The sequence below is a fragment of the Lissotriton vulgaris genome, chromosome 5 (assembly GCF_964263255.1).
Source record: "Lissotriton vulgaris chromosome 5, aLisVul1.2, whole genome shotgun sequence".
In the NCBI taxonomy this organism is placed as follows: Eukaryota; Metazoa; Chordata; class Amphibia; order Caudata; family Salamandridae; genus Lissotriton; species Lissotriton vulgaris.
Window position 1 is genome coordinate 336,734,270 of NC_141693.1, and position 16,210 is coordinate 336,750,479.

A 16,210-nucleotide genomic window follows, 5' to 3' on the forward strand; every position below is an offset into this window, starting at 1 on the left:
TTAAACCATGGAGCAAGCTGGCCATGGACATCATCGGACCCATGGATAATTTGGGTATCCAGAAAAATGTGTTGGTCTTAGTCGACTACACGTCTCACTGGGTTTCATACAAATGTATTCATCGCACCAACACTTGTGCTGTTCTTGAATTTCTCAAAGATGTTTTTGCTAAAGAAGGCATACCGTCCACTTTAATCACTGACAATGGGGTATAGTTCACGTCGCAACTCATGATTGACGTCCTAGCCAAACTTAACATCAAACATGAGAAGACTGCCCTGTACTGCCCCAAGGTCAATGGCCTGGTAGAGAGAAGAAACAGGCTCATTAAAGAACACAGTCAGTTAGAACCCTGTACTAAGCTCAACCGCAGTTGGTTGGACAGTGGGAAGCTGGCAAATCCCAATCCTGAAGCTAGTGAAAAGGTCAAACTTCACCAAGCAAAATACAAGGGTTGATATGACAAAAAGAACTGAGTCAAAGCCCCAGGGTGGAGGGAAGATGATATGGTACAGGTGAAGAAAAATGTAAAAGGGCCACTCAGCCCAAGAAAGTTTTACCCTCCCTGTCGCATAGCCAAAACATTCAAGAATGTAGTCTCTCTTTGAAAATGGACAATATTGGAGTTGTGACAAAATTGCAAAATGTAATGTGTTTTCTGTTGGTAAATAAGGGAGATGTGATGTAATCTCGCTTTTCCCCATTGGTACATTCCTACCCCACCTCCCCTTTTCCTCACCTTAGTACGTTCTGCTGAAGCCTCACTTAGAATGTTGACAGCTCTCATGTTGTTCTGGAGAGTTAGATGGCTTATAAAGTAGGCTTGGACATTCTTCTGTGTTCCTTGCTTTGACTTTTTAACAGTAACCTTTTGATTTTCGTTATTTCCTGGGCAGAAGCATCAATAACATATTGTTTTACTCTCAACACCGATAATTTCCTCATTAGGTGATTCAGGATACTCTCAGTTACTTGTTCCCAGATTTGAGTCCTGTCACTCTTGTGTTCCTAAAGTGGTCTGACGGTGAGATTGGCAAGAATGAGAGGAACTCAGATTCGAGTTTAACAGCTTTTATCCTGAGCTCTTTATTCCATATGAGCTTCTTTGTGTTTATTATAGTCATATGGTTATTGTTTAAAGTTTTTTGTGATTTGAAATGCTCAAATTGGAGATCAAATATCATTTTCTGGGGATCATGATCACTTTCCGTCCTCTTGATTATTTCCAAACCTTTACATGTGATAGAGCGCTTTATGCATTCTAAATTGTATGGGTTCATTATACTCATGGTTCAAATGCACTGAGGCCCGAACTGGCGGTTAGGACTTAAATAACTTTTGTTATTCACAGAATGAACTTACTACTTTTGGTATTCACAGAAGTTAGGATTTTGTCTTAGGTTTGTCTTAAGACAAACTTAAGACAGACTTAAGACAGACTTAAGTTAGGATTTTGTCTTAAGTCTGTCTTAGGTCTGTCTTAAGACTAACTTAAGACAAAATCCTAACTTCTGTGAATACCAAAAGTAGTAAGTTCATTCTGTGAATGCCAATAGTAGTAAGTGCATACCAAAATAGTAGTAAGTTTAGGATTGAGTCTTAAGTTCATTCTGTGAATCGGGCCCAATAACTTCTGTGAATACCGAAATGAGTACGTTCATTCTGTGAATACCAAAAGTAGTAAGTGCATTCTGTGAATGCCAAAAGTAGTAAGTTCATTCTGTGAATACCAAAAGTAGTAAGTGCAATCTGTGAATACCAAAACAGTAGTAAGTTTAGGATTGAGTCTTAAGTTCATTCTGTAAAGCGGGCCCATAGTCTTTAGTCTGCTTTGTTAATCAAGGCCACCAATAGCATTGTTTCAACAATGAAACAGTCGTCGTAACTCCTGCATGTGCAGAACCTATCCCTTCATGTGCTGCTAGAATTAAACCTAGCCTATGATCCATATTTGGTATTACTCTATCCCCCACTCTAGGAATCTGAGCAAATGGAATGTTATTTGCATCTAACTTGTAGGAGTACTTGAGTGGAACATTTTTGGTAGTGCTTTGCTGTTCTTACATGAAGCAATGACAGATACCATAATCTCAACGTCTATTCTCGGTTTAAAATGAGTGATTGCAGCTACGGAAGCCGTACGTACAGCTCCCTTCGCAGCTTCATCAGCCAATCAATTCCCTTCAAGGTGAACGCCATCCCGCTGATGACTCAGTGTATCACGTGAGCCCTTGATAGTTCAGATTTCAATTCCACTACCTGTTCCCATAGCATATTATGCTTAATGGTGCCACCTTTTGCGTCTTTGAACCCGTTTAGAACCCAGTATTGCAAGAATTCATTATATGACTGCACACAGTAAAAAGAACCGCATACAATTAGTGTGGGGAATTCTCGATCCGAATTTACGAGTGCCAGTATCAGTGCTTTTAACTCTGCCAACTGTGCTGTGCAGTCTCCTAGAGATTGTTATTTAGTGCAACTTGGATGGAACGTTTAGTCCCGCATGCGACCTTTAACGATTGCACATTCTGCTCTATATTGTTGCTTACTCCCTATGGTCTTTTGAGCAGATCCGTTAGTGTAAATAATATATTCATACTGATTCAGAGGCATTATTTCATTTGGTAGAAGATATTCTTGTTCGTATTGCACGAATGCTGGTGTCTTCAAATTTGGGTTGTACCTCTATTCTACATCTGTTGCAGTGAGAGAATTAGCTCATCATATCCATCTCAAATGTAAGGCTTTAGCTGTAGGGATGCTTGCCTTTGTCGCAGCCTCTAAGGCTGGGACAGGAGTACCTACTACTGTTTCCCCTGAGCCAGTGCTCTTTTGCTCTCTACAGCAGTCTGTACCACTGTTAGAATCTTTTCTGTAGATGCAAAGTGCATCTCAACATTTGTGTACTAATGTGACTTGTATGCAATTGGTACTGTTTCACCTTCATTCTATGTCAGATAGGTGTACCCTGTTTGACCCGCAATTATACGGCTCACCTGGTTGCATACGTTTATGCGTATCTAAGTGTTTGGAGCTATCATGTAAGCTTGTAGGGAATGAAGGGTATCTCTATTTTCCTGTGTCCAATTTCTCACTGAAAAATCAGGTTTTGGTTCTTAACCCACACATTGACACGACCGGTCCACCATCCGCCTCCAGAATTGCTGACGCTAAACAACTAACGAACTGGCTGACTACCCCACCTTTGACGCGCCCAACCTGGTGGAGGAATGCCTGGTTCATCCAGGAGAAAGACTTTAGAAAGGCGGTGGGGACAGAACTACAACAGTACTTTCTCACCAACACCGGCTCTGTTCCTTCCCTAGGTACCCTTTGAGAAGCAAGCAAAGCCACCATCCAAGGCTTTTCCAAGGGTCAACTCAAACGTCAACGACAGGCCCAGACACACCAGATCACTCCGCGAGAGGCGCAAGCTCTGCTCCTTGAGAAATCCCCTTCCGATAACTGCGACGACACCCAAGAGACAACTCGCATGCCTTCGGGCTGAGATCAAGCAGCTCTCCCTGGATGCCGCCAAGCTCCCCTTGAGATCTTCTATTGCTAGGGTGTTCGGTTGGCGGGACAAGAATGGGAAGATCCTCCATAGGTTGGCTACATACCCATGGGTCAACTGCATTATCCCGGATATCGTGGACCTGGATGGTCTAACGCATCGATCCCCTTTGGCAATGGCTCGTGCCTTTGCCTCCTACTACCACTAGCTTTACTCGGCGCTGAGCCCTAAAATGTCCCTCTGATTAGCTGGGCACTGGCAGCACCAGCCTCCCTCGCCTGAGCTCTGCCCAGTCCATCGACTTAGATCACCCCATCACCTGCAATGAAATTAATGACGCAATAACCCATACCTCGTGGGGCAAAACCCCAGGCCCAGACGGGCTCCCGCAAGAATACTATGCAGCATATTGGGAGACTCTTATCCCACACCTCGCAGATCTCTTAGATGATGTCCTAGAGAAGGGCTCCTTTCCGCCTGAGACAGACATGCTCACAATTATTGTGCTCCCTAAAACTCATCCCCGTCTCCCCACTGTGCGGACTACCGCCCGATTTCTTTCATAAACACGGAGGTCAAAATATTTGCTACAATTCTTGCCCAACGGTTGAGGCCCTACCTCACCAAGCTGGTTCACCCAGACCAGTGTAGGTTTATGACAATGCGAGGAACCAGACACTGCGTTTGTCGTCTCCATCTGGCCTTGACACACCGCCTCCTACTCACCCCCAATTTGGCACTTCTCATCGATTTTGAGAAGGCCTTTGATTCGGTGGATTGGCAATACTTGGCCGACGTGCTGGAGGAGATGGGTTTCGGTTCACTCTTTCGCAACCTGGTGAAGGTACTTTACGCCTGGCTCAAAGCTCGGGTGCTGGTCAATGAGGAATTGTCGGAGGCCTTCCCCATCCGACGAGAGACGAGGCTGGGGTGCCCCCTCTCGCCCCTCCTCTTCGCCTTGGTAATGGAGCCCCTGGCAAGCCTGATTCGGATTGAGGACCGTACCAGGGATGGGAATGACCCATCTCGGAGGTGGACAAAATTGCCCTCTACGCCGATGAAGTTTTAATTTTTCTGCCGGAACCTGCTCTATCGGTCTCTCACTGTCTATGGATACTACACTCCTTCGGTCAGGGTTCTGGACTACGGCTTAACCCCAGTAAGTCAGTCCTGGTTCCCCTACACGTGGAGCGGGACTGCTTTGATTGGCAACCCACAATACCCCTCAGGGTGCAATCTTTCAAATATTTTGGTATCTGAGTCGCCCTTCTCCCTGACCTCGCCTGGTCCCTCAACATCACCCCGCTGGTGAAAAAGGCAAAGGAAGACCTCCACAAGTGGCAGAAGCTCCTCCTTAACCCTCTGTGGAGGGTCGCCCTGTTTTAAAATGATGATTCTCCCCTGATTCCTCTACGTCCTCCAAAATAGCCCCTCTTGCATCCGTGGGCTTGGTTCCAGGAGCTAGACCGCTTAGCTACCAAATTCCTTAGGGGGGGTCGGCGGCCACGTATAGCTCTGGCCCGCTGCTGGATCCTGCCCTTCGACTGGGCATGGGTATGACCAACTTACACCTATACTATCCGGCGATCCGCCTCCTCACAATACATGACTGGTTCAACGGGTGATGGTCCGATCCGGCCTACAGACTCTAGCTGAGTGAGCTGGGTTTGCCTCGTATCCAATCCATGATGTAAGGGGGTCCATACCTTACACCTTTCCAGAAGCGACACATACTGTGCTGCTGGCCTGGCGGGCATCAATGCGCCACACCCAATGGACATATAAATTAACCCAATACACGCCTCCTCGGCATGGTACTTTGCTCTGGGAGGTTAGTGGGCTGAGGGGGTTTCGCTCTTGAGACCTCATAGGGATCTCCCAACTCGGAGATGTGTGGGATAGCGGCCATTTGCGCTCCTTCCAAGACTTGCCGTCCAGATTTTCCCTACATCCGTCGCAATTTTAGAAGTACCTGAAGTTGCGCCACGCTCTCCATTTGCACATAACAGACGGCACAGTAGTTCCAGACAACAACCCCGAGGGGCAGATTATGATGGGTAATTTGGGGAAGGGGGGCATCGCCTGCATCTACCGTACACTAATCAACACCAAACTCAAGTACTATCAGCCCATCTCGCTCCACCCCTTGGCAGCCAAAGTTGCAGAGAAAACAGTCAACAGGAAACTGACACGATTCATTGAAGAGAACGCCATCCTCGACCTGTCCCAATCTGGATTCCAAAGCAACCACAGCACAGAGACCGCCCTACTCGCTGCCACAGATGACATCTGCACCCTCCTGGACCAAGGCCACTCCGCGCCCTCAACCTACTCGACCTATCAGCAGCCTTCGACACAGTCTACCACTGCACACTAATCGCCAGACTACACGACGCAGGCATACAAGGAACAGGCCTGAACTGGATCCGATCATTCCTCACTGGAAGAAGCCTTAGGATCAGACTCCCACCCTTCCTCTCTGACCCCACGAAAATCACCTGCGGAGTCCCACAGTTCTCATCACTGAGCCCCACCCTCTTCAACATCTACATGGCCCCCTTTACTAAGCATGGGCGGAAAATCCGTTACGCTCGCGGATTTTGCGGATTTTCGTTAAAATTCGTAATCCGCGAACGCTCACGAATTTAACGAAAATCCGAAAATTCGCACGCAGCGGATTTTTTTTTCTTGGTGATACAATTTTGCGGCGTGCGGTGTAAGTTCGCAATTCTGAACATGTAGGTGCGGCGGGCAGCAACAATCTCGCACTCGCGAAATTACAAAAATTGCAATTCTGCACAAGAAATCCACTAGCAAGCAGCATAGACCTTCTGAAAATAATGATTTTTATCAGAATAACTCCTCAGGTTAACATTTGCCTGCACATTTTTGGATTTGAGGCCTTTTGACTTTCTTTGGATCACTTTTGGATTAGAAATCAACTTTCACAAGTAAGCTTGTTTGGGGCATTACAGTTGCTGTAATGCTGTTCTGCAGAAAAACGAGTTTTGCAAAAGTGAAAGCATTCAGCAGGTGCAAAAGTTCAAACTCATCATTAGTAACCATTCCCTGTAGTGCTTCCTGACTGGGGCCCCTCCAGAGTTCAGTTGCTAGTTGCAACAATTGTATGACCCTGCTCTGACCCTCACAGCAGGCTCATAGAATAGCTACAAGTAGGCCACAAAGGTCCTGGAAAAAAAAATTGCACTGCAACAGAAAGCAAATTACAGATAAGGAAGCAGGTGCCAGACTGGAATTTTAAAACAGTGACACATTAATAAATCAACCCCAAATTAAATCATGTCAGTTGAAGCAGGGCAGGTGTGCTTGCTTCCCCCCTCCCCCATAATCTACAGTGATGATGAACCAGAGGGTGGCATTGATGTACCAGAGGGTGGCAGGGGTGAAACAGAGGGTGCTGGGAACCTGTGATGATGAACCAGACGTAGAAACAACATAATCGCGACCGTTGCGAGCCGACATGTAAGTTTGCAATTGCGAACTGGTACAAAACCCTCGCGAACTGGCAGGAATCCTTGCGAACACAAAAAAAAAAATCTGCAAATTCCCAGTTCAGTTGCTAGTTGCAACAATTGTATGACCCTGCTCTGACCCTCACAGCAGGCTCATAGAATAGCTACAAGTAGGCCACAAAGGTCCTGGAAAAAAAACATTGCACTGCAACAGAAAGCAAATTACAGATAAGGAAGCAGGTGCCAGACTTGAATTTTAAAACAGTGACACATTAATAAATCAACCCCAAATTAATTCATGTCAGTTGAAGCAGGGCAGGTGTGCTTGCTTTTTCCCCCCATAATCTACAGTGATGATGAACCAGAGGGTGGCATTGATGTACCAGAGGGTGGCATGGGTGAAACAGAGGGTGGCAGGGGTGAGAGGGTGCTGGGAACCTGTGATGATGAACCAGACATAGAAACAACATAATCGCGACCGTTGCGAGCCGACATGTAAGTTCGCAATTGCGAACTGTTACAAAATCCTCGCGAACTGGCAAAAATCCTTGTGAAAAACAACAAACCTGCAAATTCACGAGAATTCGCTGATTTTGCGGATTGCAAATTCGCAATATTCGCGAACGCCAGATTCGCAAAATTCGCCCATGCTTACCCTTTACAGCCATCGTCCGACAACACGGCCTCAACATTGTATCCAACGCCCACGACACCCAGCTCATCCTATCCCCCACCAAAGACCCCACCACTGCCAAACTCAGCTTCCAGAAAGGAATGCAAGACGTCGCAGTCTGGATGACCAACAGCTGCATGTAGCTCAAAGCCAAAAAGACAGACGTTCTCGTCCTCGGTACCACCCCTTCTGCATGGGATGGCATCTGGTGGCCGCCCGCCCTCGGAAGCCTACCTCCCCTAGGACCACGCCAAGAATCTCCGCATCGTACTCAACTCATCACTCACTATGAACCTCCGCATCCTCCGCAAGACCTTCAAGTGGATCCCCCTGAGTCAAGGAAGACCGTCATCCAAGCACTCATCACCAACAGACTCGACTATCGAAACGCACTCTATGGCGGCATCAAGAAGTCCCTACTCCAGACAATACAGAACACCGCCGCCGGACTTGTCCTCGGCATCCCCCGACACAAACACATCAGCCAACACCTACGACGCCTCCACTGGTTCCCGGTGGGGTAGTCACTTTAAAATCTTCACTCATGCCTACAAATGCCTAAAAATGCCTGTTCTGTCATTAACCAGCAATCTTCGATCTGCTTTGTCTGCTACCAAGGCACAGAGAGATCCCCTTTGGGATGATTCGATTGCACCCTACAAATCGTAGTAATAATAATACACAACAACAGACCCAAATACCTCAATGACAGAGTCAACTTCCAGGTACCCAAAAGAAACCTACGATCTTCCAACCTCATGCTGGCCGAAACCCCGCGCACCCACAGAGCAGGCCGAAGATCCTTCTCTCACATTACAGCCAAGACCTGGAACGAGCTACCAGCAGAAATCAGACGCACCCCCTCGCTGAACACCTTCAGGAAGTCCCTCAAGACCTCGCTCTTCGGCTAAACAGATCTGCAGACCCTCAGTGACTTGGGACACTCACAGGTGAGTAGCGCGCTTACAATTCCCTGATTGATTGATTGATTTACCACAACCACGCTAGACTGCCTCCCAAACCAATGGGAGGAATGGGTGGATCCACTGGAGGAGGAGGACTGGAGGGACGCGCTCATGGTGCCTAAGATGGTCACCTGATTCAACTGTACTACTTGTATGCCACCTACTTAACTCCAGAATGTCTCCACAAGGCTGGCTTGTACCCAACTGCCTCCTGCACACGCGGTGGCCAAGACCAGGTGGATTTCTTCCACATGGTCTGGGCATGTCCCAACTGGCACGTTTCTGGGGGGCATTGAGGAGGAACTCGCAGAAGTCTTCGGGTGGGAAGTTCCCTATGATCCACGACACACGCTCCTTCGGATGGCCTGGATGGGTCCAGAAACGAAAAGCTATTTCTTAACACGGCTATGGTTGTAGCAAGACATAGCCGCCAATTCGAAACGCCCTGATCCAGCTAGCCTCAGGAAATGGCGGGAGGGGGTAAACTGGTGTGCTACACAGGAAAAGCCCATGTATAAAGCATGGGGTGCCCGAAGAAATAGATTAGGGTTTGGGGGCAAATGGGTGGGTATTATGGCTTAAATTTGGGTTGCCCGCTGACTGTCTGTATCTTGTAAGATTTTGTGGGTTTGTGTGACGCAAGATTAATCATTTACCTGTTCGGGAATTGTCCTTCCTAATATAAGTGCTGAACTGCTGGTTTTTGCTTACATGACTAAAATCAATAACATTATCAAAAAAAGAAAGAAAAATCAGGTTTCATTAAGACGAAGAAAGGTTTTACTCTTTCTGCGTAATCCAAAATGTATGTTTGACCAAAATTTAGGAATCCCAGTGTTGATTGTAGACTTTTTAATGATTTTTGGAGGTTAGAGCAACACAGATTTTTCTTGTCCCCCTCCATCTGGAGTGTTATTTCATATACTATATGTGGTACACTTACTCTAGTATCAGGTGTTTCCACCGTGATATAATCATTCAAGTCTGCTGTCACCAGAAATTCTATCAGGTTTTGGTGAGCTATTATTACTTCTGCCGCACAGTCTAGCATCGTCAGAGCCCATTCCCCGTTCAGTAGTCGAGTCCTCAGAATACTGGGCATGTCTGATCTTTAGACCTGCAACTTTCCTCTTTTTGAACTGTGGCTTTTGCTTTTCTTCTTTTTTAGAGGTGCAATCTTTAGCGTGCTGCTTGTCTCTGGACTTTGTACGCTCTTCTTGTCTTTCTGACAGTGTTTCCCTCTCTTAGTTTTTCGATGAACCCTGAAAGGAACGAGAGGCACGTGTATCTGTATCCTGATGCCTATTAGGCTTCCTAATATTATCCTATTCCCGAGATTATACCTTTTTTCAGAGTGCTCCTGTGGAGGAAATCTACCTCGCGATTGAGATCTGTTTCCTTTAAATGTTTGTTGATTTTTATTATCCCACTTCTTTTTAGAAGAAGCAGGTTTCTGCTTTGAATTGTCCTTTTCAGGACTGCCCATTAGTTGTGGTTTTAAAGCTTTCCCCCTCAAACTGTCTCTACCTAATTCTGCATATGCAGTTTCAATTATTTTGGGTAGTTTGTGTTCTTGTTTCAAAGGACTGGACTACCTTAGGTGTTGGCGGATTGCCACTGAAGCTGCTTCCCCTTTAATATTAGCTAGTATTATGGCTGATACCTGGGCATAGTTACATAGTACCTTCATTCCTAAGTTCAAAGCAGGCCCTGCTGCCCAGTCATTTTGTATTTGTCTTAATACATCTGGTATCGCTGTTAACGAAGGAATACCATGAGTCCTGTTATATATATGGCAGCAAAGACTGTACCTCAACTGGTACAATCGTCTACTTGTGGTGGTGACCCCATGGGCAAGCAGATTGTTCGCATTGTGTGTTTTTCACACGGGGTAGTATTCGGGAATACTGCTTCTAGCTGCGTGATTTTCTGAGCTACCAAGAATGGCATTTGTTCACGCTTGTGGGCATTTTGCCCATCACTACGTGCAATGTTTGTGGTGTGATTTTAGTTGCTGTACCCTGAGATTGAGTTCCATTTGTTGCAACTATTGCCTGTTGGACAGTGAATGTCCTCATGACGAATTGCGTCATGTTTCTATAGATTTTAATTCAATCTTTGTGTTGTGCAAGTAAGTCTCCTTGTGGCATTGTTTCAATGTCAGGATGTGGTGTGTAGGCCGCTTATATCATCCATGTTGCCCCTTCTCCTCTGAGCGGGCCAAGTCTTACTCTTCTTCATATATTGGATAGGGGACCTTTAAACCAGTGTAAGTGTTCCTGGTACGTGAGCGGAACCTCTATGTCCTCAAATGGACCATATTCCACTGGTGCATCTCCTTCTGTGTAAGGGTGAAATGCCTGTTTTCTCGCATCTGCTGCTGAAAATGTAACCCACGAATAAAATAACTTTGTTTTGTTAGATTTGTGTGCATCAATCACGAAAACTACTAACCCACACCTGACTGATAAACCATTCACTACCCGTTTCAGGGTGACTGTATGTCTGAATTTTTCTGCAATCTGAATTGCGTCTATACACTATTCTCCTGTTGAGAGGTGTAGATTTACTGTTACGTCCTCTCCTGTCTCGCATTTTTTTTGTAAAGAAGTTGTTTGTTCAAAGGAACTAAGATAAAGGTTTTAATGCACAATTTTAGGAACACTGTGTCCTTCAAGCTTGATTAAGCAACAGCCAATAAATAGGATTTTTCGCCAACTCGGCTTGGCGGAGTTTGTGCCCACCCACTCCAGATGTCTCTGGTGTTTTGTGAGTAGGGGTCTATGAGAAATAGCACGACTGAACTACTCAGTTTCTACTGTTGAATAAGTACCCAACCAACGTTGGGTGCCATGTTGTGTAGTTCCTATATACCTTATACAGGATCTGCGCCTTCGGATAACCTAAACGTGTGGGTTTGGTGGCAGACTGGTTTGCATTAGTTAGCTCACATTGCCACTCAAATCCCCTCTTATCGGGCAGAGAAGAGTTTCTGGCAACCTCAGAACATGACCACCCATATCCCCCAGGATCGTGGAAACAATATACTACTTTTCGCTCAGTCGCTCGTGCTCACTTAGTTTGTCTCAGAGATACACAGACTAAAAAGTTTGGGTGTTTTAATAAGGATTTATTAAACATTTGTTATTCTAGTGTAAAATAAACGTGCTGTAACAATCCTCAGACAGTAGAAGAGATATATGGTTAGCAGTACTACAAAAGTAAAGAGATGGTACAGTTCTACCATTTTGCAGTAATCATGAATATATACAAGCACATAAAACACATGATAAGAAAGTGCATACTCCTACGACGCCTCCCTAACTAGATATACCTAAATGTACCTAGTATTGGTGTAGATGTTATGCCAAGAATACCTCTAGGATCTAGTCAACCCCCTTTACCTGAGAGTTAGAGAATATGGGATCCCGTCCTGGTCCTGAGTTGGATACCCCGTGAGGGATGTTAGACCACTGCTAACTGGAGCATCTGCATGCTGGAACCTTGGCGATCTGGTCAGTGTTTCAGCTGCGAAGTCAAGGTATCCTCTTCTGTCTAAGCAAGACATGATGTCTATATTCCCACAGGCCTCCCAGCTGTGTTACTGTGTCGGCCATCAGTAACCCCTTGTAGTGTCGGCCCTGTAACGCAACAGGTGCTACACAAAACCACCCAATGACTAGGGGGGTTTATCTCAGACCCCTGGGTTTTGGACTGCAATGCTGTGGTCCTGTGACCATGTGATGTCCCTAATAAGAGGGAGCCCAGCGGATGTGACATCAAAGAGACGCACAGAGGCCAAAGCTCCGAAAGTACAACCGGAGTCTGTCTTTTGCTGTAGCGTAGCAGATGTCCAGCACTAGAGTCACAACTTTGACGACAGGGGGGGGCTTTAAATCATCCTCTACACTCTGTGGGGGCTGCAAGTGCACCGACAACGCACCTGGTGCTCGTGCCATGGAGTGCATGGGCTGGCAAAGAGTCAATCTGCACCTCGTGTTCAGCCTGGCTACCCTCCCCCAGCAAGCCTCAGGAGTGCGAGAAGAGACATAGGCCTAGCATTCTCCTTGTATATCTGCCATCACGAAGTCAATATCGTGTAAGTACACCTACACCAACAGCAGATCCATGGTGGGCGATGACCAGCAACATTAAGCCCCACCAGCACATGAGGGGTCACCCGTGCCAGGGCGCTACTATACGCCTCAACCTCTGCAGCTGTGCCACCCGGGCAGGGAGTGTCAGTGACATCACAGGAGGTGTCTTGCACGGCAAGTGACAGTACTAACGTCTGACTGCCCACGGCACAGTACCACACGCCCAGCTTTTAACTGCCAAGAGGAACACAAGGTGCACTGAAAGTGCAGGATGGCCATAATACCCCCCATTGAGCCGATCCTGGTGGAAGGGCCGCCTTCTGCTCAGGCTCCTAAATGGAAGGAGTGGGTAGAGCGACTACTCCTATTTTTCGAAGCTATCAAAGTGAGTTACGAACAGAAAGGAGCTATGTTTCTGCATTTAGGAGGGAAAGACATCTACAGGAGTATCTGAAAGAAACAGGTTAGTATTAGATTCCTTACCGTAGAATATCCCCAGGCGTCAGACTGGATCCGGAAATTTTTGCATAGCAATACCCCTGCGCGTCGTTAGGCGTCGTTTCTGGCTCCGCGTCCGTCGTCGGCATCGTCTGCACCGGGATGACGTCGTCGGAGTACTTAGACACCGCCCATGCGCGCTGACGTCAGTTCTTCTTTTTTCCGCGCCAGCTAGTGCAGATCCGGAGAAGCTCTACCCCTCAGTCACTTTTTGACTAAAACTTTTTTGATCATTTTTGATCTTCTTCATGTCGTTCTCGACTCTTCAAGTGCCGGTAAGGATGCCCGGTTCAAACCCTGCTCGAAGTGTAGTCGACTGATGTCGAATACCGACCCCCATCGCCGGTGTCTGCAATGCCTAGGCCTCGACCACGATGACGGTTCCTGTTCCGACTGTCGAGCCCTGACGTCGAAGGCTAGGCGGGAGCAGTCCAGTAAGCGGCTCGAGCTTCGGCAGTCGGCCCCTCGCCATTCGAGGTCCCGGTCCCATGGGAGGTCGAGGGATCGGTCGCGGGGACAGAGCCCTCGCAGCTACGGAAGTCGGCATCGGTCTTCTGGTTCCTCGTCAGGTAAGAGGCATGAGAGGTCGGAGCGGCGTCATCGCTCCTCTGACCGCCCCCAACGCTCACACGACGCGGCCGGGGTTTTGGGTGGCACCACCCACGCGGCTCCGCCGAAGTCGCTAGCGCCGCTTCCTGCCCCACACCTTCGGGTCCCTGAGCAAGATGCGACGCGGGAGGAGATCGAGCAGTACATCATGGTCATGAGGTCGCTCTCTTCTCCACCGGGCCCCACGGCGGCTTCGGGCCCCGACCGGACCCGGATCCGGGTCGACTCCGGTCGACCTTACGACCTCGCCGGCGCCGTCCCCAAGGGTGCCGACGCCGGCCCCAGTCCTTCTATCGATCCCGTTCAGCCGTCGACACGGCCCCGTTGGGCGCCGTACGAGACTGCTATGGGTATATTCTACTTTAACAAACGGGCCCGATTGTTGATCCTGGCTACCAGCCATTGGGTGGCGAAGAGGACTGGGAGGGGTCTGAGGACCCTCTGACGCGGAAGTGTCAGGACCAAGCGGACTGGACAGAGGAGCTTTGGGAGGCCAGCGGCCTGGATCTCTCTCCAGACACTGGTTTTGTCTCCCCTCCTACCGTGGCTACGGAGGAGGGGGCAGCCTTTAGCGTAGTACTAATGCGGGCGGCTAAGGTCTTAAACCTTACGCTCCCCTCAGCGGCCGTGAGGACTAATCTCCTCACCGAGGTCCTCAAACCGCAGTCAAGCTCGGTCGAGCCTCTGCTGCCGTTCCATGAGGCCTTATCTGACGTTCTGTTGGGCACCTGGTCCAAGACAGCCTGTGGACAGGAACGTGGCCAGACGCTACCGCCCGGCTCCAGGGGACCCATGCTTCCTGTCGACCCATCCAACCCCCGAGAGCCTGGTTATCCAGGCCTCTAACTCCCAGACCGCGTTCCCGTTGGCCCCTCCCGACAGGGAATCCAAGAGGTTTGAACAATTTGGCAAGAAAGTGTTCTCGTCCCTTAGTCTGGGACTGCGGTCAGTCAACACCGCATGCCTCTTGGGCCGCTACACCCACACCCTGTGGGACACGGTTGCGGACGTGCTGCCACAATGCCCTGAGGAGGTCAGGGCTAAACTCGCCCAAGCCCTAGTGGAGGGTCGAGATGCGGCACGGTACTCTATCCGGTGCGGACTGGATACCACCGATACACTAGGCAGAGCGATGGCCACTACAGTGGCGGTTCGATGCCACGCCTGGTTACGGTGCACCAATATACTTCTGGACATGCCGTTTGATGGCCGTCGCCTGTTTGGCGACCAGGCAGACCACGCGCTTGAGCGCTTTAAGGACTCCGGGGCTACGGCCAAGTCCTTGGGCCTCTCGGCCCCGCGCCAGCAAATGGGTGCCTTTCGCTCCTTTCGTGGCCAAGGAAGGGGCGTCCCCACATGGACCGCCAGCCACACGCTGCAACAGAATATTCAGCGCAGTGGCGGCCGTGGAAACCGCCGGGGAGGCGATCTGGCTCAAAGGCGGGGCCAGTCCGCACCCGCTCCCGCAGCATCCGCCTCAAAACCTTCCTAGTCCGAGTTTTCAGGCCCATGTGACGCCAGTGGGGGGCAGGGTCCGCCATCACCTCTTCCACTGGCGCACAGTCACATCGGACAGGTGGGTGCTGCAAATCGTCCGAAGGGGCTACTCCCTCCCCTTCGAGGTGACCCCTCCAGCCATGCCACCGCAGTACCACCGCGAGTAGGGGGACCACTTGCGACTTCTGCAGTAGGAAGTTACGGCCCTCTTTGCCAAGGGGGCCATCGAGCGCGTTCCTGGGCCAGAAGTAGGGTGTGGTTGCTACTCCCAATACTTTCTGGTACCCAAGAAGGGCAAAGGGGGCCTACGCCCTATCTTGGACCTCCGGAACGTCAACGGCTTCCTCCGGAAGGAGAAGTTCAAGATGTTGACTTCGGCTCAGGTCTTGGCTGCCCTAGACCCGCAAGACTGGATGGTGGCGTTGGACTTGCAGGACGCCTACTTTCACATCCCCGTCCTGCCGGCCCACCGGCGTTACCTGCGGTTCACGGTAGGCCTCGAGCACTTTCAGTTCACCCTGCTCCCCTTTGGCCTTACCAGTGCCCCACGGATGTTCACGAAAGTGATGGCGGTGGTCGCAGTTTATCTGCACAGGTTAGGGGTTTCAGTCTTCCCCTACCTGGACGACTGGTTGTTGAAGGCGGGCTCGCCCCAAACAGTCGTCAATCACCTCCAGATTACGGCGGATCTCCTGCACCTGCTGGGGTTTTCCATCAACGTGCCGAAATCACACCTGTGCCCCTCCCAAAGCTCCTCTTCATCGGAGCTGTTCTGGACTTGGCGCAGTTTCGGGTTTATCCTCCCGAGCAGCGAGTCCGGGATATTCAGGCTCTGATTCAGATCTTTCAGCCTTTATCCCGGGTTTCGGTAAGGTTGACGC